Source organism: Protopterus annectens, chromosome 5.part0, assembly GCF_019279795.1.
Source record: "Protopterus annectens isolate FY-2018-M chromosome 5.part0, PAN1.0, whole genome shotgun sequence".
Taxonomy (NCBI): domain Eukaryota; kingdom Metazoa; phylum Chordata; order Ceratodontiformes; family Protopteridae; genus Protopterus; species Protopterus annectens.
The window spans coordinates 1,350,759,038-1,350,784,425 of record NC_056735.1 but is presented as its reverse complement, the minus strand read 5'-3'; the positions used below and the strand labels follow the sequence as shown (position 1 = coordinate 1,350,784,425).

Here is a 25,388-nt window from a genome sequence, read left to right as displayed (position 1 = left end):
GATGCTCTATCATTCAGCTGGAAAAACCTATCAGTCTATGCCTTTCCCCCTCTGCTCTCCAAAGTTTTACTAAAAGTCAAACAGGACAAACCAAAAATGATTGATTGCTCCAGACTGGCCTCGCCAACACTGGTACCCACTCCTGTGCAATGTGTCACACTTTCCACCGTGGCACCTGCCTCAGACACCTTTCTTACTGTCTCAGCAGAACAACCAAATTCTGCACTCAGCTCCAAACTTTGAATCTTGCAGCGTGGCTGATCTCCTAAATTCACCCTTAGCATCTCTCAGCAAACCTGAGATGGATGTCATTTTGGAGGCGAGAAGAGCTAGTACTAGAAAATCTTATGCTGACAAATGGAAAAGATTCTGTGCCTGGAATCAATCACAAGGAATAAGCACAGCAGTGCCCAATATTCCTCAGATTTTACAATACTTAACTGAGATGATTCACATGGGCCTGTCCTTTTCTTCCATAAAAATCCATGCCTCAGCTATTTCAGCTCATTACAACACAGAACCTCCCCTCTTCTCTCATCCTCTGCTAAAGCAGTATCTCAGAGGGGCCAAAAACTTAAGACCACCCTGGAGAGCTCCAACCCCTGCCTGGGACCTCAATTTTGTATTGGAAAAACTCACTCTCCCTCCTTTCGAGCCAGCTGCTACTGCAGACTTAAAATTTCTCTCATGGAAAACAGCTTTCCTTTTAACAGTCACTTCAGCTAGAAGGATTTCTAAAATACAGGCTCTTATGGCAGTGGAGCCTTTCATTATTTTCCGTGGGGACAGGGTGCCTCTCAGGACCAATCCATCCTTCATGCCTAAGGTGGTATCCAGTGTGGCTCTTAAATCAGACCATTCATTTACCAACTTTCTTTCCCAATCCACAAAACAAGGGGGAACGAATTCTGCATTCATTGGATGTACACAGACAACTTCAATTTTACTTAAATAGGATAAAATCTCTAAGAAAATCTGAACAACTACTGGTGGCATTTCTGAAGGGGAAGAGGGAAAGGCTATTTCAAAGCAGACTATTTCCAAATGGATAAGCCATTTTATTCATTTCTGCTATATGCACAATGGTAAAGCTATCCCCCAGGGGATCAGATCTCATTCCACCAGGGCTGCATCTACTTCTACAGCCTTTCTCAGAGGTGTTCCTACCAGAGACATTCTAGAAGCTGCTACCTGGAGCTCAGTTCATACATTCACCAAACATTACCATTTACCTTTCTTCTCTAAACCCAGAGCTGGCTTTGCCACTGCTGTCCTGCAGGGCCTTATAGCCGGTCCTAATGCTGTATAACTCCATCTTCCCAACCATAGCTTTGGGAATCTACCCAAATGTAATGACTGCAAGAGTGAAACACGAAGAACATAGTACAGTTGTGTACACTTACCATAAATGTAGATGTTCAAGTGTATTCATTGTTACAGTCCTGGTTACCCTCCCTCCAACCCCCTGTTTTTCTCTTATTATACCTCTACTTTCCTTTACTATGCTTAAAAGCCTTTTTGGTGTATTTGCTTTTGTTTGGAGGTATATTTTTGTGTTTTTTTTAAATTACTTAAATATTTGGCTCCCCATTTGGGGGGCACCTGACATCTGGGGTAAGAAAAACTGATGTAATGGCATCGGCTGCATGTTTTATACTCCTGACGACCTGACGTCATGGAAGAAGGAACAGCAACCGACGCAGGACCCAAGACTTTGTTAATCAGGCTGACTGAGGGCAACCTGCCAGCAGATTACCCAAATGTAATGACTGCAACAGTGAATACACTCGAACATCTACATTTATGGTAAGTGTACGCAACTGTACTTTCTGTACACCACTGTCTACCTGACACAATGGGTCTTAGTGGCGTATTAGTCATCTTTATGTATATTCAGTAGGCCGTGAACAACTGGTACAGTTGGTTTATCAGTATAGAAATAAGCAAATAACTGCTCATCTGTTAAACCAGACTCAAATAAACATTTAACCAGAATCTGTGCATTATATATATAGGTATTCACTTGTACAGTAGATAATTCTGCATAGAAAAGTGTATCACTCAACATATCATTCATTCTCTGATTGTACCACACTCTATCTAATATAACAACAGTAAGACCTCCCTTATCTGCTGGTCTTATAATGATGTTAGTATTTTGTTCCAAATTCCTAAGCGCTTTAGCTTCTTTTAGATACATTGTATCTAGTATAATTTATTTTCCCTCTATCATGTGATGTACCCAAATTATAAATATCCTGTAAACATAGCTTTTCGAAAGCTGTTAGTAGAGAATTCATCTTCGGTGTGAAGGTGCTAGGCTTCCTAAATACATTAGCATCAGTGGTTTCAGAGACTCCAGAATTACCATACATTAATTTCAATGACAAATTCCGCACAAACATTTTAACATCAGATACAACATCACAATAACTAGATTTACTAGCTCGTACAAACGAAAGTCCTTTCTGTAACACATTAAGTTTGTGAATAGTAAAAACTTGACTAGATGAATTCCAAATTAATCCTTTTTGGCATTCATGGTTGAACGAACGGCTGTACAAACTAAGGCTCCTGAACAGCAACTGGGAGCACGTAAAAAGGTCCTGATAACTACAGCTCAAGTACATCATGAGGAGTCATCTCGTACTTGTCCCAGAACAGTTGTAGTTTGGAAGGCTGTGTCGGTTCTAATTCTTCCACGTTATATGATCTCCATTTTCAGCTCCCGGTCAAGGAGCAGATGTACAAGTTCATCAAAGAGCACGAGAGAGGGCGAAGTTGCAGTCGGAACAAATGCATGTTAGAAAGTACTGTACAAGTACACAACAGTATAAAGAAGGCATTCATGAATACATATATATATATATATATATATATATATATGTACAGATTCTGGTTAAATGTTTATTTGGGTCTGGTTTAATAGATGAGCAGTTATTTGCTTATTTCTTTATTGATAAACCAACTGTACCGGTTATTCATGGCCTTCTGAAAATACATAACGATAACTGTAATCCTCCACTAAGACCCATTGTGTCAGATAGACAGTGGTGTACAGCACCCCTGTCTATCTATGTTGAGAAACATCTGAGACCAGGTTTCAATAGGATACAACATGTTTTAAGAGACCTCGAGCATTTTTTAAATGATTTGTATGACTTTGTGTCAGAAGTATGTACAAATTACTGGTTGGTAACACTGGATGTTATTTCGTTATTCACTGTTATACCTAATTATGAAGGGATTAGAAGTGCAAATTTATTTCTGCAAAAATATACTGAATAAAGTAGCGGTGATATTAATCTTCTGTGTAGACTACTTGAAGTGATACTGGAACATAACTTATTTGTATTTGGAGAACAGGCATATCAACAGTGCAATGGAGTTGCCATGGGCACTTCATGCGCGAATAGTTATGCTAATGCAGTGATGGTTATGTGGGAAGTGGATTAGAAGGTCCGTTCAGTAAGCATATTAATTTTTTTAGAAGGTTTGTGGATCTGTTTATTTTGTGGGATGGTGATACGGACACCACAAAGTTATTTATGGAGTATGTCAATACTAGTACAGGTTATCTGAGATTTACTTCGAACGTTTCTTATCTGAGTATAGATTTTTTGGATGTCACTGTTGCTAGATACACTGTGGATGAGATCTATACTAAACTTTATAGGAAAGATTTTTATGTCAACCATTTACTCCAGAGGGACAGCTTATATCCACCCTATGTGTTTAAGAACGTTATGTCTAATCAGATATTTAGGGCTTCTAGACTGAATGTTAGAGAGAATGATTTTAGAGTAGAAGTCAATAAGGTTGTGAACAATTTGAAGGAAAAGTGGGTATGAAGATGAGTTGATTGCCAATAGTATAACTCAGGTAGTGGGTAAGAGACAGCAGCAAGCTAAACTCTATTTCTCATCTAGGAATAAAGCATATGATAAAGGGAAGGAGAACATGCATACCAAGGGTTTAGGTTTCAGTATAAGATATGCCACTGTTAACAGATACACTGTGATTATTAAGAAGCATTGGGATGTTCTAAAGACAAATGAGGAAATAGCTGGATTAATAGATATGGAACCCAGGTTCTTATTTAGTAATAGTAAGTCTTTGAAGCATAGGTTGTGCTATCCTAAGTATGATGTTAAGTTTTAAGAACAAATAGGAAAAAGACCCTGTGGGCATTGTAATTGGTGTGAGTATGTTGATACAAAGTCTCGGTTCAGACACCCTGACAATGATAAGATATTTGACTTCAGAGTAAATACCACTTGTGATACTATGCATATTGTTTACTTAGCCTGCTGCACACTATGTAGAATGTTCTACGTGGGCAAAACTGATTGATTGTCCAGGGAACGAATTTGTGAACATATCTATAATATCAATAAAGGCAACAAAGTTAATGCTTTGGCAAAGCATGTGATGAATTTTGGACCTATGCATAAATTTAGGATGTTATGTAGTCCAATCTCGCCTCCATTATTACATGTGGGTTCGAGCCGATCCTCGGCTCCGACTCGGCCGCTTAGAAAGCCTGAAAACTTCTTATTGGCTCGCGGCTAATAGGTATCCCGTGATGCATGCGCACATTTCCCAGATCTCGTTTGCCGTGTCTTCAGTCGGAAGCTTCTTTGGTTCGCCGTGGCTAAGTGATTTAATTCTTTATTATTCTGATTGTTAGAAGTTTTTTAACTTCTTGTGAAGTGCTTTTCTTATTGCTGTTAGCCTTATTGTGATAACAGATTGTGTCAATTTAACCGGACTTGACTTTTCTGCTATAAAATTTTGGGCCTGTTGGCCTTTTTTGTGTATGTGTGTTCCCGTAAGTGTGTGAGTTTTACTAAACTGTTTAACTTAGAGGTATTAGTCTGTTTCCCTTTCCTTTACACTAGGTTCTTTTAAATTAGAGAACCTAGTAAAACTTTCCTTGGTTGTTTGTTGTGAGAAATAGGGCTAGATCTGTTTAAGTTAGAGGATCTAGTTCCTCTCTTGTGGAGTGAGTGTGTTGCTTTTTCTCTTCAATCGCCTATTGAGGCTGCCATTATGTCTAAGGAACATAAAGAGCATAAACAGTCAGGATTTAAAAAGTGTACTAAATGCTCTCAAAAAATGTCCATCACTGATGGACATGGCGTCTGTCTGTACTGTTTAGGGGCCGTACATCTTCAAGAGACTTGTCTCTTTTGCCATTCCTTTAGTCCTAGAGTGCTCCAGGAATGGAAGAATAAGTTGATTCTAAAAGGATTGTTAAAACCTCCTTTCAAGAAAGACCTAGCCAATTCGTCCTCCTCTGCTAAGTCACATTCTTCCAGTAAAGATAAGGGCAAGACCTCCAAAAGGCCTTCTCCAGCCTCAACTTCTCTCTCTGAACCTCCACGGAAGTTATCTAAATCGGAGATGGTGTCTGTCTCTTCGGCTCCACTGTCCTCGGAGCTGATCGAGATTCTGGACACGGACATTGCAGTGTCGGCACCCAGTGCTTTGGTGCCGATCACCAGAAGTCCTCTTCGGAGCCGGTCTACAGACATTCCACCGGTCTCCCCTACTTTAAAATCACCTATATTACAGAGAGCGAGGTCTCCAACACTGTCCTCCAGATCCTCTAGGAGCTTTTCTGAAGAAGAAATCAAGAGAGTGGTGCTCAGACTCCTTAAGTCGTCGGCCTTGCCAAAATTTTTATCGGCTCCGACCACTTCTGTCTCAGAGCCGACTCCTGTTACCGACCCTGCTCTTTTTCCTTCTCCAACCCAGATTGGACCTTTGGAGCCGATGCTGTCGGTACCGACTATAGTGGTGTCCTTGGCTCTAGCACCCCGAGTGGTTGTCTCTGGGCCGAGCCCTGCTCTGACACTGTCGGTGCTGTCCGAAGTGTCTAGGGTCTGAAGCTCTTCCGTCAGGCCCGAGGGGAACACTTGGAACCGAACCTCTTTGGTGCTGAGTCTTCCTCTTGGTGCGTCTGCCCGAGTGAGCTTGGACCCTACATCATTCTCGGAGCCGATTCCTTTGGAGCTATCGGCGCATATGCTCTCCTCGGAGCCGGGGCGTCATTCGGAGCTGGAGGAATCAGTTTTCGTGAAGATGAGGAGCATGTTGGATAGTTCATTCGTACCATGTAGGAGTACCGATGCTATACTCCCTCAAGCACCGACTACTGTCTCAGCATCCTCTCTCCCCCGGGATGGTAGAGACTCACAGCCTCAGGACCCTCGTTTGGGTGGTCCCCGATCTTCCGAGACCTCCCCAGAAGACCCCACTGAGGAGCCCCCCCCCCCGAAGAGTTCATGTAAGAGGAAGCATGTAGACTCCCCAGATGAGTCTGTCACATCTGACACTGACCTCGATGAGTCGGAGGGGTCCCCTAAGTCGTCCTCTGAAGATGTCTCCTTTGCAGACATTTTGGAGATCCTCAGGCAGAGAGGCGGCTGGGCCACCGTTACCCTTTCCGATGAGGAGTCGGTGTACCTGAAGACTTTTGGGTGTCAACCCTCAGCTTCATGGGTGTCTCCTCCATTTGATGAATTGCTAGGTCTCGTGAGTCAGAAGGCATGAAAGACTCCCGATGCTGTGGAACCGGTCCCCAGGAGGCCGAATAAATTTCTCTCCGCCCCTAAGGACAAAGAGTTTTTATCTAAGGGTTTACCTGTTGATGCCATGGTGGTGGTGGCGGCCACTAAGAAGGAGCTAACAGAGACTTCTTCTTCTATCCATCCACCTAACAAGGAATCCCGAACGATGGATAGGTATGGGAAGCGCATCTTCTTTTCAGTGGCTTTTACAGATCGCTGAACTATCTACCACATTTTACGAGACTTCAGAGAGATCTCCTAAAGGAGTTAGGAGATACTCTTCAGGGTACCTCAACCGAAGCAGTCCCATCTACAGTGTCGACTCAGTTGGCTACCCTCGCATCTATTGTTAACTCTGCCATGCGGCTGATCTCATATGCAGCTGATGGTGTGAGTAGGGCGGCGGGTTCAGGAGTCTCATTAAGGAGACATTCCTGGATGCGTCTATGCAACTTTGCTGAGCCTTTCAAGTCTACATTCACCGGTGCTCCCGTGGACGGATCCTCTCTTTTCGGACCTAAGGTGAAAGATACCCTCACCAGGTGTGAGCAGGAAGGAAAGACTCTCTCTGCCGTGGGAGTCCGTTTTACCGTTCCTTCTAGACCTTACCCTAAAGGTCAGAAGAGCGGCAAAATGTGGTTCAAGAAATCACAGAGACCTTTCCAGGACACACAAGGTGATTCCTTCTTCAGAGGCAGTGGAGGAGGAGATAATGGTAGATGTCGCCCTAGAGACAGGGGAGGCCGACAAAATCAGGGAGGTTGCGATTCCTTTCGTGACCATCCCTATCAGCGTTCCTGATGTGGAACCCGACTGTGCGTCTCTGGAGCCGGTTGGGGGTCACCTGTCCTTGTACCCAGAAGCCTGGCTAAATTTCACTGGAGACAAGTGGGTACAAGACATCATTATCAGAGGTTACTCTATACCCTTTTCCCATCCTCCACGCCCTCCCAAAAGGATCCCAGATGTACCACCCAATCACAGGGATCAAGCGGCTATAGAGATAGAAAAGTTGCTATTAAAAAGAGCCATCCAAAAAGTCCCAACAGACCAGACAGGATTCGGAACATAATCCAGGTTCTTTTTAGTTCCAGAAAGAAGAGGGGACTGGAGACCCATCCTAGGCCTCAGCAGGTTAAACAAGCATGTAAAGGAAGTCCAAGTTCCCAATGGTCACTCTACAATCCATACCCCCTTGTTGGGGAGAGACAGCTGGATGTGCTGAATAGATCTCCAGGATGCCTACTACCACATAAGGATGGACAAAGCATCAAGAAGCTACCTACACTTCCGCCTGGGAGCCAATCATTACCAGTTTCGGGCGCTGCCCTTTGGTCTCACCACAGCTCATTTGTGGCGTCAGGGAATCCAAGTCTTTCCATACCTGGACGATTGGCTCCTGACTGCCACCACCAGGCATTGCATAATTCAATCAAGAGATTCCACAATCAAGCTCTTTTCCCAGTTGGAAATCTCGATAAACTGGGAAAAATCCTTTTTTTTGCCCACTCAGTCTATAACTTTTATAGAAACAAGCATAGACACTGTCAAGATGTCAGCCAGACTGCCTACAGACAGAATACAGAATCTTGTGCAACAAATTTACAGAATTCTTCCCCTTCAGAGAGTCAAAGCGAAGGTGGTGTTGTAGCTTCTCAGGACTATGGCGTCAACCATAACCTTGGTACCTTTAGCAAGACTACATATGAGAATACTCCAATGGCTCCTATTATCCCAGTGGTCGTTTCAGCAGTTGCCCCTACATCATCAGATCCTGATTACAGATTCTTGCAAAAAGGACCTATGTTGGTGGATTCAACCAGGTAATTTTACCACAGGGACTCCCTTTGTACCGCACCAACCCGTTGCCACTGTGACCACAGATGCCTCTCAGATAGGGTGGGGGGGCATTATCTTGGCAGGACTGTCCAAGGCACATGGCAAGAGCAGGAGACCCATCTTCATATCAGTGTCCTAGAGATGGGAGCGGTGCTTCTAGCATTGCAAGCACTTCACGACCTTCTCCCTCTATGGACGATAGCTATCCAGACTGACTATTTGTCGGTTGTCTGGTATCTAAACAAACAAGGGGGAACCAGATCATACCCCTTATGTCGAGAGACCATGCGAGTTTGGGATTGGGCGATTTCTTCCCAACGCTTTCTCATTACAATGCATATCCCGGGGACTTCCAGCATAATAGCGGATAAGCTAAGCAGGGCAATTTTGCTACCTCACAAATAGGTTCATAGGTTCATACTAGGCTATCTGCCCAAGGGCATTTATAAGCCTAGCCCAGAGTTTTGTGGCTTTCGCCACCCCTTTAGTTTGGAGGATACTATGCCCATTATTTTGCTGTGCCTCTGTCAAGCATTGACACTGAGATAATCCCTGGGGTATATCTGCGATCTCCCATCCATTGGTCAAGATTTCTCTTGAACAAAGCCAGCGAGGTGCTCTGCCTCACATGTACCGGGATTTTGTTCCACAGCATAGGGAGTCTCTGGGTGATGAATCTGTCCCTCCAGCACATCCTATTAATAACCGTGTCAAGGTTTAAGTCTCCCGCCCTTGTAGATGTCCTTCAAGGATGCATCTGCAGTCATAACAAATGGGTTGTCCTGTCATCAGGCAGCCCTTCGGTCGGCCGGATTCCAAAGTCTGGGTCCGGCTTCGGCTGATGTCGCACTTCACCCGACGTCATCTCTGCTGGTCTTCGAGTATAAAGGCATCAGCCGACGCCATTTTCCTCAGTCTTTCTTGCCGCATGGCGCCCGAAGCAGAAGCTGTTCGCAAGTGCCGGTCGGTCAGATCCAGAGATTACTACTACCGAATACTACTTCGAAGACTTCTAAAAAGCTAAGTACCCCGTTGGGGACTCTTTCTTGCCTCAGCCGATGTCAGAAAAAGTCAATAACTGTTTAACTTGTGGGAAACAAATAACTCATAAAGATTTCCATTCTTACTGCCTGCCTTGCTTAGGCCCAGACCACGACGTAGCAGCGTGTTCGGCCTGTGCTTCCTTCAACCGACGAACGCTTAGGCGTCGGTCGGAGTTTGCTGAACAGTTTTTCGGCTCAGATTTTGCGTACATTATGCCGTTGGATCCTCCGACTACCCAAATTGTTAAAAAACGCAAAGAAAAAGACCGACACTCGCGGTCCGCGGTTTCGGACGAAACCACGGTTAAGCAAGCCGCGAGTGTCTCGGTTTCGGCCGAAACCGAGAAAGCCGGTCAATCTTCAGCTGAATCCATGACTACTACTGAGGCTCCTGCTACCTTAGTTGAATCGGCCTCAGAAGTTTTGCCTACTGTGGTTCCTAGTGATTTATCAGACACCATCCCTTTGGATGTCTCTACCCCAACACGTGGTGCTGCTAGGCCTCCTGCAGCCATGTCTATTAAGGCCTTTGCCAGGGCTAAAGCAGCCAAAACTGTTAAATCAGTGCCTGTTAAGCCCCCTTCACACAGGCCCACTTCTAGTTCACAAATGCTTACTCTGGCAGAGGATTTAATATCCTTAATTAGAGGATCCCAATCTCACCCAGACAGGGCCTCTCAGCCCCAGAAAAGAGATCTAGGGCAGAGCCCCGAGCCAGTGTCCTCTGATGATTCTATGGATGACTCAGACATTACAGACCAGCCAGAGGCTCCTTTTCTACTTATGAAGATTCAGATGCTGAAGAATCCATTCCATCTGCCTCTCCACCAGAGGAATTTTCCTTTGGGAAACCTTACATGCCATGAGAGAACAATTCCAATGGCAGGGACAAGATTTCTCAGATTCAAGAAAAGGCTTAGGACATTTCTGCACTTACCACAACATAGGCCCTTAGCTATACCTCCAGTACTGCCTGTTGTGGATGATGCATTTAATGATGTTTGCACCGCTCCTGATACTTTACCTCCAGCCCCTGCCAAACCAGATAGATTTTACAGGGTGCCAGACACTCATCACCACCTATACAAGGCCCCACTTGCAGATCCTGAGACTATATCCCAGGGGCCTAAGGCAGTAGCCTCGACCTCAGCAAAAAACCCTATTCCTTCTGAAAGGGAATCCAGGTCCTTAGAGAGATGGAGGAAAAAAGTTTACACCTCTGCTACTCTCTCAGCTAGAGCTTTAAACTGTCAGTTTCATATGATCCAATACCAAGAGTTTATGCTTGATCAGTTAACTAAGAAGCTGTCCTCTGATGATTCCTTAGATAAGAAATATGTTTTAGAAATGGTAGATAACATCCAACAGGTTAGTAACCATTCTTTAAAATGTGGCTATGATGCACTGGAGGCTTCATTTAGATCAGCCATGACTGGCACAGTGATAAGAAGGCATGCATGGTTGAAAGAACAGGTCTTGCCGGATCATGTTAAAGCAAAGCTGTTAGATGCTCCTATGGATAAGACCAGTCTATTTGGTACACCTGCTCAGCAAGTAATGAAGAAAATGGAAGAGAAGGCAAAATCTGTACAAACAGTTAAGGATTTCTTACAGGTTCAGCCCCCAAGGTTTAGCAGGAACTGGCCTGCCTTGGTCCTTTCCAGACTCCTCAAAATCTCAAAGAGGCAGGAATAGACGCTCTAGAGGCAGAAATCAATCCAGAGGAGGTGCCTACAGAGGACGACAGTGGCAAGACAATAACCGAGGCACAGACACAACCACTGCCACTACAACAGGACAATCACAGTGACTTGGCTCTGACACCGCCTACCAGGGAGCAAATAGCAGCACCTTTAGGCGGAAAGTTAGCCATATTTTCAAAAATTGGCACTATATCACAAAAGACAAGTGGATTTTGCAAACCATAGACCAAGGCTACAGGTTCCACTTCCACACCTTACCAGTAAAAAGAGGAATGCCAAACCTACCTCCAAATCAAAAACAGAAGCTCTAAAGCAGATAGCGGAATTAACAAAGATGAGAGCTGTGGAAAGAGTACCTATAACAGAACAGGGCAAAGGATTCTACTCCAGACTCTTCCTAGTACCAAGGAAAGAGAAAAGTTGGAGACCTATTCTCGACCTGTCCGTCTTAAACACATACATCATTGTCCCAAAATTCAAAATGCTGACCCTACAGCAACTTCTTCCCATGCTGGGCAAGGAGTGTTGGCTGGTAACTCTAGATCTCAAGGAGGCATACCTGCACGTCCCCATACGACCAAATTGCAGAAGATCCCTCAGATTTCTTGCAGGATCAGAGCATTATCAAATGTTCTTCGTCTTCCCTTGCTGCAGTCCTGACAATTGGGTATAGTCCGCGTCCCAGTCGGCCCGAATACCAGAGTATAAGGCTGACGTCGGTCATGGCGCCTTAGACTGATGTCAGTACGTCAGGGTACTAATGCGCATGACCGACGTCATTTCCTCAGTCTTTTTTGCCGCATGGTCCGATGCAGAAGCAATTTTGCGAGTGCAGGTTGGCGTTCTGAGATTTTCCGAAACCGGAGTTTCAGACCGAATACAGAGTTGGCTAAGTAACCCTGTTAGAACATTTTGGTTTTTTCTTGCCTCAGTATTTAACCGGATGTCAGAAAAAGTGAATAACTGTATTTCTTGTGGGAAGCAGATACCGCATAGGGATTATCATACATTGTGTATACCTTGTTTAGGGCCTGAGCACGACGTTGTTGGTTGCCGCTCTTGTGCTAGTTTTAATAAGCGCACTATTAAGAGGAGGCTTGATTGTGCTAGGTTAGTGTTTGGGAAGCGTTGCAATTATACTATGCCGTCGGATGCTCCGCCTGCTTCATCTAAGAAGCGCAAGGACAAAACAGTGAAGTCTAGGGGTGAGGAACCGGCAGTCCCGGACGTCGGTCCTTTAGAAGGCTCAGGGGAGCCAGAGGTTTTGCCAGGAGTCTCTATGGAGTCTCAGGCAGATACTTTACTGTTACAGGATGTGCCCTCTCAGGAGGTAGGCCAGGCTGAGGGGCTTCTCAGGTAACTGTTCTTCCCTCTCTTCCCAAGGTAGTTAGGGCCTCTCCTTCTGTTGCCAAAGCTTCTTTTAGAGGAAGGCCAAGTTCAGCTTCTGTAGGGGCTTCTCCTAGCATTTCGGCTCTGTGCCTAAGAAACATATGCTTAAAATGGCAGAAGATTTGATTACTCTGATTAGAGGTTCTATGCCCCACCTGATAAGAGGCCTAGGGTGGAACAGGAGTTTGATAGTTTTGAACAGTGTTCACAGGCTTCAGAGTCTTCTGTGGAAGACTTGCAAGAGTTTCCTACTTATTCTGATTCTGATGTGGATGATTCCACTCCTTCAGCTTCTCCTCCTGAGGATTTTTCATTTTCAGAGACTCTTCACTCCATGAGGGAGCACTTTAAATGGGAAGGCCAAGATTACTCTGACTCCAGAAAAGGCTTAGGGAATTCTTGTTTTGCCCCAGCATAGGCCCTTAGCTATTCCTCCTGTGTTGAATGTGGTGGAGGATGTTTTGCAGAGGCTTCTCTGAACCCTGATTCCTTGCCTCCTGCTCCTGTTAAGCCTGATAGGTATTATAGGGTGCCCGAAGCTCATAAGTATTTGTTTAAGAGTCCCAGGGCGGACCCGGAAACTGTTTCTCAGGGGCCTAAAGGTGTTAAAGCTTCTGTGGTTAAAGATCCTGTACCCTCTGATAAAGAGGCAAGGGCTTTGGATAGGTGGGGTAAGAAAGTATATACTTCTTCCACTCTAGCCATGAGGGCGTTGAATTGTCAATTTCATATGCTGAAATATCAGAATTATCTCCTTTCACAATTGAAATCTAAGGTGGATGCTTTGGCGGAAGGTATTGAGTGTAAAGAATTGCTGGATTTGGTTCATGTGTCTGAACAAGTGGGTAAGCATTCTTTGCAGTGTGGTTTTGATGCTGTCCAGGCCTCCTCGAGGGTGGCTGCTACTAGTTCTGTTCTTCGCAGACATGCATGGTTGAAGGATCAGAATTTAGCTGAGCATGTTAAGACCAGGATTTTGGATGCTCCTTTACAGTCTGATGTGTTGTTTGGACCGCCTGTGGAAGCAGTTTTAAAGAAAATGGAGGACAAAGCTAAGTCTATGCAGACTGTTAAAGATTTTTGCAGGTGCAGCCTCCAAGTTTAGTAGAAATTGGCCTGCTAAGGGGTGGACATATCCTGCTTATGGTTCCCAGTCTAGGGGTAGGTCTGGACGTGGTAGGGGCAGGGCTCAAGGTCTGCTTAGGCCTAGATCAGGCAGTTCACCTGCTCAGACTTCTGGTGAGGGCAGGGGTCAGTCCTTTCGTAAGCAGAACCAATGACCTGCCTTTTCAGTTGCCAGTGGACTCTCGTCTGGCAGCTCCTTTGGGAGGAAGATTGTCTCTTTTCAAAGAAAATTGGGATTTAATCACTCAAGACAGATGGGTGCTGGATATCATTCATCACGGTACAGATTTTATTTCCACACAATGCCCCTTTCAAAGGCATGCCAGATGTTCCTCCTCCACAAAGAAAAGAGGCTCACAAGCAAGTTTCTCAGTTACTCCAGATAGGGGCTATTCAGCCAGTCCCTGTGTCAGAAAGGGGCTTGGATTTTATTCTCGCCTGTTCCTAGTACCAAAGAAGGGGAACACGTGGAGACCAATTTTGGATTTATCTATCCTCAACACTTATCTGGACATTCCCAAGTTCAAGATGTTGACGTTACAGCAACTGTTACCTCTGCTGGGCAAGGATCACTGGATGGTAACTTTGGATCTCAAGGAAGCTTACCTTCATGTGCCCATAAGGCTAAGTTGCAGAAAGTATCTGCGGTTTCGAACTGGAGATTTTCATTATCAGTTCTCTGCATTGCCCTTTGGCTTATCTACTGCCCAGAGTATTCACAAAGGTTCTGGCTCCAGTGATAGCTTACTTCAGGCTTCAAGGCATTCAAATTTATCCTTACTTGGACGACTGCCTGATTCTGGCTCAAGAAAAGGAACACCTTCTACAGCATCTGGAATATGTCATAGCAGTGCTAAGATGCCTAGGGTATTCTGTGAGCGAAATAAAGTCCAGTCTACTACCCTCTCAAGACATGTGCTTTCTGGGTGTGAGACTGAATACAGCAGCCCAGATGGCCGTTTTAGCCCCGGACAAACAAAAGAGTCTGTCACTTTACTTCCATCAACTATCTCATCAGTCCGTGCTGACTGCAAGGACAGTCCTTCAAGCATTAGGGTTCATGGCATCTTGTATTCTGGTGCTTCCCAATGCCAAACTGCATATGAGGAAGCTGCAATGGTATCTCAAAAATGTATGGACACAGCACTGCCAAGATTTGGACACTGTCATTCAAATAATACCTTGCCTTCAAAAGGAATTCTTGTGGTGGGCTCAGGAATGTCACCTAAACAAGGGACTCTCTGTGACCCGCCAGAGGCGAGTCAGATTTTAACGACAGATGCCTCGGACACTGCTTGGGGAGCTCATCTAAATGGAAAGTGGATACAAGACAAGTGGCCTGCCAGACTACAGCATCTACATATCAACATGAAGGAGATGTTAGCAGTCCAGTTTGCATTGATGGCGTTCAAGGAGTTACTTCTTCCAGGGCAGGTGTTGATTCTGACAGACAACACAACTGTCATGTGGTACATCAACAAGCAAGGGGGAACACATTCTTATCCTCTATGCAGGCAAGCAATGATTCTATGGGAGACTGCGTTAAGCCTGCAACTGACTCTTCAGGCAAGGTTTCTGCCAGGAGCACAGAACTCCCTAGCAGATGTATTAAGCAGACAAATCATGGATCCCCACGAGTGGAAACTGGATCTTCATGTATTTCAGAAATTGACAGTGTCATGGGGAACTCCAGACATAGATCTGTTCGCTTCTCCACTAAACCACCAGCTGCCAAAGTATTGCACAAAGGGGTTTCATCACACAGCTTGGAAAGTGGATGCTCTGTCTTTCAGTTGGAAAACCTTCATGTCTATGCCTTTCCACCTCTACCTCTTCTTCCAAAGGTATTACTAAAGGTCAGACAGGACAGGCCAAGGATGATTTTGATAGCTCCAGATTGGCCTCGCAACACTGGTACCCACTTCTAAGGAGTCTTGTAAAGAAGCCTCCATGGCCTTTACCTCTGATTCCTCATCTGTTATCTCAGAAGGACGGTCATCTGCTCAATGTCAAGCTTCCATCTCTTCATCTCACAGCTTGGCATATTCTGTGTTGAGGCATGGTAGGTCTCAGCTTCCTCAACAAGTTTTAAATGTGATTATGGAAGCTAGAAGGCCTAGTACTAGGAGAGTGTACGCAGAAAAATGGAAGAGATTTTTATTTTGGAGTACAGCAAAGAATTTGGAGATTTCAGAGCCTAATTTGAGTGTGGCTCTTCAATATCTTACTGAATTATTGGACAAAGGTTTGTCTTTCTCTTCCATAAAGATTCATGCTGCAGCAATTTCAGCTCACTATGATTGTGACCCACCTTTGTTTTCGCATCCTTTGTTCAAGCAGTTTCTTAGAGGGCAAAGAATATAAGACCCCCGTAGAGCTCCTACTCCTGCTTGGGATCTCAATTTTGTGTTGGAAAACTTACTCTACAACCTTTTGAGCCTGCAGCTACTGCTGAATTGAAATATTTGTCATGGAAGACTGCTTTTCTGTTGGCTATTACTTCTGCAAGAAGGGTGTCTGAGTTGCAGGCCCTTATGGCAGTAGAGCCCTTTTGATTTTCCATAAGGACAGGGTATCATTACGTACTAATCCTTCCTTTATGCCTAAGGTGGTTTCTAGTGTGGCTTTAAACCAAACTATTCATTTGCCTACGTTTTTGCAGATCCTCAAAATAAAGGGGAAAAGATTTTGCACACTTTAGATGTACACAGGCAATTGCGTTATTATTTGAGCAGGACTAAAGATTTTAGGCAGTCTCAGCAGTTACTTGTTTCTTTTGCTTTAAGTTCACAGGGCAAGCCTGTGTCAAAACAAACTATTTCTAGGTGGATTGGCTTTTGCATTGCATTTTGTTATTCCCATCATGGCAAAGAGGTTCCAGCTGGGATTAGGCCTCATTCCACTAGGGCTACTGCCACTTCAACAGCATTTCTGAGGGGGGTGGCAACTAAGGATATTCTGGAGGCAGCTACTTGGAGTTCAGTGCATACTTTCTCTAGGCATTATCACCTGCCTATATACTCTAAGACTAGAGCTGGTTTTGCCACAGCTGTTTTACAAGGCATGTTGTCAGCTCCTGCTACTTTATAATTTGCCAGCCTCCCTTTCCTCTGCTTTGGGATTCTACCCAATTGTCAGGACTGCAGCAAGGGAAGGCGAAGAACATAGTACAGTTTTGTACCTACCATAAATGTAGATGTTCGAGGATTCCCTTGCTGCAGTCCAATTTACCTCCCTCCTTCCCTCTGTGTTTCAGGGTGGTTGTGTAGGTGAGTTTACATGCTTATATTTTTGTATATATTACTGTATATATTGTACATGTTTTTGGTGCAGGTTGTTTTGGGACTTGTCTTTTTGGGTCTTCTGACATCTGGGGCAAGAAAAGACTGAGGAAATGACGTCGGTCATGCGCATTAGTACCCTGACGTACTGACGTCAGTCTAAGGCGCCATGACCGACGTCAGCCTTATACTCTGGTATTCGGGCCGACTGGGACGCGGACTATACCCAATTGTCAGGACTGCAGCAAGGGAATCCTCGAACATCTACATTTATGGTAGGTACAAAACTGTACTTTCTCAGCATTGCCCTTTGGCTTATCTACTGCGCCCAGAGTATTCACAAAATGCCTGGCATCAGTAATCGCTCACTGCAGGCTACAGGGAATCCAAATTTATCCATACCTGGACGACTGCCTGTTACAAGCGGACAACAAAAGCAAGCTGACAACAGATTTGCAAAGAGTCATTTGCTTACTACAAGCCCTGGGATACACAGTCAATTTACAAAAGTCAAGACTGATACCATCCCAAACAAGAACATTCTTGGGTGCGGAATTGGACACAGTAAAACAAATGGCATTCCTGACGGCAGAAAAACAAAAACAACTCCCTCTTTACTTCTTGGCATTAACAAAGCAGTACAAACTAACAGCAAGAAAAGTACTGCAGGCCTTGGGCTTCATGGCATCATGCATAATCTTGGTCCCACATGCCAGACTGCATATGAGAAAGCTACAGTGGTACCTAAAGAATTTATGGTCTCAACACAGGCACAGCTTAGAAACCGAAATCCCACTAATCCCATGCCTGAAACAGGAGTTCCTATGGTGGGCTCAAGCATGCCAGTCAAACCCAGGCTTACCCTTCCACAACTTTCAAGCAAGCCAAACCATCACAACAGACGCCTCAGACCTAGGCTGGGGGGCGCACATGTTGAACAAATGCATACAAGGATTGTGGACTCAAGACCAGCTGCACCTGCACATAAACCAAAAAGAAATGCTGGCAGTAAAACTAGCAATCCAGAAATTCAGACCATTCCTCAAAGAAGGCCATTTAATGATAAGGACAGACAACACCACAGTCATGTGGTACATCAACAAACAGGGAGGCACTCATTCATACCCACTATGCAGAATGACTCTGGACCTTTGGAATATGGCTCTGAGCTACAACATCCAGTTACAGGCAATATTTGTGCCGGAAAAGAAAACACCCTAGCAGACATGTTAAGCAGAACCACCTCGGATGCTCACGAATGGATGCTACACCCGGACATCTTCAAGGCCATCAGAAAGAAATGGGGAATGCCACAAATAGACCTATTCGCATCCCCACTCAATCACCAGCTGAAAAATTCTGCACAAGGACATACCACCCACTTGCATGGAAGGTGGACTCTCTATCCTTCAGTTGGAAAGGCCTGACAGCATATGCATTTCCACCTCTTCCTTTGATGCACAAGGTACTACTGAAAATCAGAGAGGAATGCCCAAGGATAATCCTGATAGCTCCGAATTGGCCAAGACAACACTGGTATCCATTGCTGAGGAGCATGTCTCGGGGGACAATGTGGTCAATACCCCTGATGCCTTTGATGTTAACTCAGAACAACTACAACATCATGCACCCAAACCTAAAAACCTTGCAACTGACTGCCTGGAACATCACATAGCAGCATCTAACCCAGACCTATCCCAAAGGGTTAAAGACATTATCCTTGAAGCACGCAGACCTTCAACAAGAAGGAACTATGCAGGAAAATGGAAAAGGTTTGTCATTTGGAGTGCTGAAAGAGGAAAAGATGTGTCGAACATAGATATTGCTAACATCCTGGAGTACTTGGCAGAGCTTCTACATACAGGCCTGTCCTATTCCTCCATCAAGATACATGCATCAGCTATTTCAGCAGAGTACAGCTTGATCCACCTGTCTTTTCGCATCCTCTACTCAGGCAGTTCCTCAGAGGGATCAAGAATGTAAAACCTCCTAGGAAACCACCATTACCAGCATGGGACTTGAACTTTGTGCTAGAAAAATTAACACTCCCTCCATTTGAACCAGCAGCAACAGCAGATCTTCAACACCTATCATGGAAAACTGCTTTCCTACTGGCAATTACTTCAGCAAGGAGGGTTTCGGAACTACAGGCCTTAATGGCAGTACAACCCTTCCTAATCTTCCATCAAGATAGGGTGTCCATGAGAACTAATCCTACATTTATGCCTAAGGTGGTATCCAGAGTGTCTTTAGACCAGGCAACCCACCTACCTACCTTCTTTCCCAACCCACAGAACAGGGGGGAAAGACTGCTGCATACCTTGGATGTACATAGACAGTTACGCTACTACCTGGACAGAACCAAAGGTAACAGAAAAACTGACCAGCTTTTAGTAGGCTATGCAACAGGAAGGGAAGGAAAAGCAATTTCCAAACAGACAATCTCTAAATGGATAGGAAATTGCATAAGATTCTGTTACTCCTACCATGGAAAACCAATTCCACAGAACATAAGACCTCATTCTACAAGGGCAACAGCCACTACCACAGCTTTCTTACGAGGAGTGGCAACCAAGGACATTATTGAGGCGGCTACTTGGACCTCCGTGCATACATTTGCCAAGCATTATAATCTACCTCTATACTCTAGATCCCGAGCAGGGTTTGCCACTGCTGTACTGCAAGGGATCCTAACTACACCATAATTTTTCTTCCTCCACCCCTAGTTTGGCTATGGTATTCTACCCATTTGTTATGACTGCAGATGCATCCTTGAAGGACATAGTACAGTTTTGTACCTACCATAAATGTAGATGTCCGAACAGGATAGCATCTGCAGTCAGGATTACCCACCCTCCTTCCCCTCTGTGGTACTCCTAGGGTATTTACCCTCCTAATAGCTAGCTAGGGGGGAGTCTCTTATGGTGTATTTGTTTGTATATATGTACATACATGCTTATTTTTGTGTTTGCCTTCTACTTTTTTGGAAACATTGGCATTTATCCAAAATTTAGCTTTCCAAGAGGGCAACTGGCATCTGGGGCAAGAAACACTGAGGAAAATGGCGTCGGCTGATGCCTTTATACCCGAAGACCAGCAGAGATGATGTCGGGTGAAGTGCGACATCAGCCAAAGCCGGACCCAGACTTTGGAATCCGGCCGACCGAAGGGCTGCCTGACGACAGGACAACCCATTTGTTATGACTGCAGATGCTATCCTGTTCGGACATCTACATTTATGGTAGGTACAAAACTGTACTTTCTGAGGGATCTAGATTTTTTGAGGTGAAGCATGTTCATCAATTCTGGGTTGGACATGGCTTTGTATGTCAGGCACAGGTCACCTCTGAGCAGACGGTAAGCGACTGAATAGAGCTGAAGTTCCTTCAGTCGGGCTGCATAGGACATATTTTTGAGACCCTTTATCCTTTTGGTGAGGAACTTTTGGGGCCTTTCCAGTTGCGGCAGGTGTCGTGTCATATACATTCCGAATGGGGCATTGTGCTCAATCATTGGTCTGATGAGTGATGAGTACAAGGGGACGATGACTTCCCTTGATCTAGATGTGAATCCCTTCATGATCAGGTGGGCAATGTAGAAGGTCTTCCTAACTATTTTGGCAACGTGAGTGTCAAATGAAAGGTTACTGTCAACCTGGGTACCCAGATCCGTGATAACCTCTTCTGTGCTTAGTGGGTTGCCGCCTATATGGTAGCTAGGGGTAACCTTGTTTTTCTCGAAGGGTATGGCTATGCATTTTTTGGCGTTTAACTTTAGGCCATGGCTCTGGCACCAGTTTTCCGTTTCTATAAGACCCTTCTGAAGGATATCTGTGTCAGATGTGTTCTCAACTATGGCGCCCAGTTTGCAGTCATCTGCAAATTTTGTCAGCCATAATCCTCCTGTGTTTGCTTGTACTTCTGAAAAGTAGATGCCGAACAGGAGAGGGCCCAGGACTGAGCCTTGTGGGACACCACTTGTGACAGGCTTGGAGTCTGACATGGCGCCAGCAACTCTGACCCTGTGGGTTCTGTCACTTAGCCAATTTGCAACCCATCTTGTGACGTATGGGTTTACATTTAAGTTGATGAGTTTTTCAATGATACCTGAGTGGGGTATTGTGTCGAAAGCCTTTGCCAGGTCGAGGTAGGCTGTGTGGACTGCCTTTCCCTCATCAATGGCCTTGGTGACTGTTTTGAAAAAGTCAACCAAGTTTAAAAGGCATGATCTGCCCTTGACAAAGCCAAACTGGGTCGGATCCAAAGTCTGCAAGTCTCCTATGTCTTTATTTATGAGTTCCATTATGATCCTCTCCATAGCTTTGCAGATCAAGATTGACAAGCTGATGGGACGGTAATTTCCCGGGTCGGTGGAGGCACCTCCTTTGTGAAGTGGGACCACAGTTGCCGTACGCCACTCCTTAGGCACGTATCCTGAGGTGAGGCTAAGATTAAACAGCTGCCCTAACTGCGGGTTTAATTCCTCATTGAGTTCGTGGAGCACACATCCGGGGACCAGATGGATGCTGTGTTTTTTGCCTTGGAGAGAGCAGATGTCCTTCAAGAATGCAACTGCAGTCATAACATATGGGTTGTCCTGCCTCAGGCAGCCCTCGGTCGGCCGGATTCCAAAGTCTGGGTCCGATGTCGGCTGATGTCGCATTTCTCTCCGACGTCAGAGCGGCTGGAGTATATAAGCATCAGCCGACGCCATCTTCTTCAGTCTTTCTTGCCGCACGGTGCCCGAAGCAGAAGCAGTTCACAAGTGCCGGTCGGTCAGCTCCTGTATTCTTCGTAACCGAAGTCATCAAAAAAGCTAAGTACCCCGTTGGGGACCTTTTCTTGCCTCAGCCGATGTCAGAAATTACTGAAAAAGTAAATAATTGTTTGTCTTGTGGTAAACAAATACCTCATAAGGATTTCCACTCTCTCTGCCTTCCTTGCCTTGACCCAGACCACGACGTCTCGGCCTGTGCCGCCTGTGCTCGCTTCAACAAGCGCACTCTCAGGCGCCGGGCGGAATTCGCTGAAGAGTTTTTCGACGAAAAATTTGATTACACAATGCCGTCGGAACAACCGACAACGCAGACTCCTAAGAAACGAAAAGACCGGGACCGACATCCTCGGCCCACGTCTTACACCGACACCACGCCAAAACTAACCGCGAGTGCACCAGTTCCCTCTGAGGCGGTTATCCCACTGCTCCGAACCGAAGACACCGCATTACCGATACCTCCGATACTGGAGGCCACTTCGACGCCAGTTATTGATTTTCCTCCGGATACTGAAACCGAGGAAATGCCCGAGACCATTGCTGTTGATAAGGTCACCCCTGCACGTGGAGCTAGGCCTCCCATGTCCATGTCTAACAAGGCCTACACACGTGCCAAGGCAGCCAGCAAGTCCAAGCATCTTTCTGCTAAAACATTACCTCAGCCTACTCCTGAAACTCAAATCATGTCCATGGCCGCAGATTTAATTTCCCTGATCAGAGGCTCCCAGGCCCATCCTGAGAGAGGATCCCAGCCTCCTGCTGATAAGAGGCCCAGGGTTGAACCCTCTGACCCTCTGCCTTCAAATGAAGATTCTGAGGACTCTGATCACTCCGAAAGCCAGCAAGAGCCCTTCCAGACCTATGAGGATTCGGATGCAGAGGACTCCATTCCCTCGGCCTCTCCTCCTGAGGATATTTCTTTTGGGGAAGTTCTGCATTCCATGAGGGAGCATTTTAAGTGGCAAGGCCAGGAATTTTCTGATTCCAGAAAGCGCCTTCGAACCTTCCTCAAAAAGCCTCAACACAGACCCTTAGCTATACCTCCTGTGCTTGATGTTTTGGTTGACCTATACTCTGACTCAAGTGTTACCCCTGATACTCTTCCTCCTGCTCTTGTCAAGCCTGACAGATACTATAGGGTCCCAGAAACCCATTCTCATTTATTTAGGGCCCATGCTGTTGATTTAGAAACAGTTTCCCAGGGGCCTAAAGGGGTTTCAGCTACCACCTCCAAAACTCCTTTGCCTTCCGACAGGGAAGCAAGGTCCTTAGAGAGATGGGGGAAGAAGGTCTACACCTCTACTACTTTATCTATGAGAGCTCTCAATTGTCTCTTTCACATGTTTCAATATCAGGATTTCCTGTTAGATGATTTACAGAAAAGTTTGGCCTCTCCTGAACCTTTAGATAGAAAGTCTTTGCAGGAGGCTGTGCATAACTCTCAGCAGGTTAGCAATCATTTTTTACAGTGTGGATATGATGCATTGGAGGCTTCATGTAGGGCAGCTATGACAGGGGCGGTCATTCATAGACATGCATGGCTAAAAGAACAACCTTTACCAGATCATGTTGAGTCAAAACTTCTTGATGCACTCTTGGAAAAGAACAAGCTTTTTGGTGCTAATGCTAAAGATGTGTTAAAGTCCATTGAGGAAAAATTCAAGTCAGTTCAGACAGTCAAGGATTTCCTCCAGGTTCAGCCGCCCAGATTCAGCAGGAACTGGCCTTCTAAAAACTGGTCCTTTCCTAATCCTGAAAGGTTTCAAAGGGGCAAAAACAGGCGTGCCCGAGGAAGAGGACAATACAGAGGATCCTACAGGGGACGACAATGGCAACCAACAAACCAAAGAAGTGACACAGGGGTTTCCCCTGCACCGCAGGGACAATCTCAATGACTTTCCTCTACTTCCACTGACCAAGGAGCAAACAGAAGCTCCTTTGGGCGGAAAGTTATCTCTGTTTTCAAAAAATTGGCACAAACTGACAAAAGACAAATGGATTTTGGACATTATAGACCACGGTTACAGGTTCCACTTTCATACCTTGCCAAGAAAACAAGGCATGCCAAACCTTCCACAAAATCAGAGGGCAGAGGCTATCAGGCAAATCTCTCTGCTTGCTCAGATCAAAGCAATAGAAAAAGTTCCACAACAAGAACAAGGTCAGGGGTTTTATTCAAGACTGTTCCTTGTTCCAAGAAAAGAACATCAATGGAGACCAATACTGGACTTGTCCGCTCTAAACACTTTTCTCATAGTACCAAAGTTCAAAATGCTGACTTTACAGCAACTCCTTCCCATGCTGGGCAAGGGGTCTTGGCTGATTTCTCTGGACCTCAAGGAGGCATACCTGCATGTCCCTATCAGACACAGCTGCAGAAGATACCTCAGATTTCTTGCAGGGCCAGAGCACTATCAATTCTCAGCATTGCCATTTGGCTTATCTACTCCACCCAGAGTATTCACGAAATGCCTGGCTTCAGTAATTGCTCATTGCAGGCTCCAGGGGATTCAAATCTACCCGTACCTGGACGATTGCCTCATACAAGTGGATAACAAACTAACTTTGACAAAAAACTTGAATTATGTCATACACCTGCTACAGGCTCTGGGATACACAGTCAACTTTCAAAAGTCAAGCCATCCCAGCAAATAACCTTCTTAGGAGCCAAACTAGACACGGACTCTCAAATGGCTTACCTGACAGAAGACAAACAAAAGAAGTTAACTCATTACTTCAAAAGTTTAGCAAAGCTCACCCAGATGACTGCAAGGAGTTTCCTACAGGCCCTGGGTTACATGGCATCCTGCATTCTCTTGGTCCCACTAGCAAGACTACACATGAGAAAGCTTCAATGGTACTTAAAAAGCTTATGGTCTCAACACAGCAACAACCTAGAAGCAACTATCCCACTCATTCCATGCCTTCAAAAGGAATTTCTATGGTGGGCCACAGTAAGCCAGTCAAACACAGGCATGTCATTCAAAAAACCTCAGATAACACAGACAATGACCACAGACGCCTCAGACCTTGGATGGGGGGCGCACATGGAGGGCAGATGTATTCAAGGGCAATGGTCCCCAAAGGAAACACATCTGCATATCAACTAAAAAGAAATGCTAGCAGTAATGCATGCCATCGAGGCCTTTGGACAACAACTTCAACAAAGCCACCTACTAATACGGACAGACAACACCACTGTGATGTGGTACATAAACAAGCAGGGGGGCACTCATTCTTACCCCCTTTGCAGACTGACAATGAATCTTTGGGAAAAATCACTGGGTCTAAACATACAGCTACAATCCCAGTTTGTTCCAGGCAAAGACAATGTTCTGGCGGACAGTCTAAGCAGGAATTTCCTAGACCCCCACGAATGGAGGCTACATCCAGACATCTTTATACGACTCACCTCGACATGGGGCAGGCCGGACGTGGACCTATTTGCCTCCCACCTCAATCATCACTTACCAAAGTTCTGCTCAAGGACATATCATCCACAAGCATGGAAAGTAGATGCCCTCTCATTCAACTGGAGCTCCCTAATAATTTATGCATTTCCACCCCTGCCACTGATGACCACAGTGTTATTAAAGATCAAGGCAGAGCAACCGAAGGGGATCCTAATAGCTCCAGATTGGCCAAGACAACACTGGTACC

General features: G+C 45.3%; 1 protein-coding gene across 1 annotated transcript in view; it reads left to right on the top strand.

Annotated features, from left to right (window-relative positions):
• Positions 1-25,388, top strand: part of FCHSD2 (FCH and double SH3 domains 2) — a 3,469,714-nt gene that overhangs the window by 335,779 nt on the left and 3,108,547 nt on the right. The window lies entirely within an intron of this gene.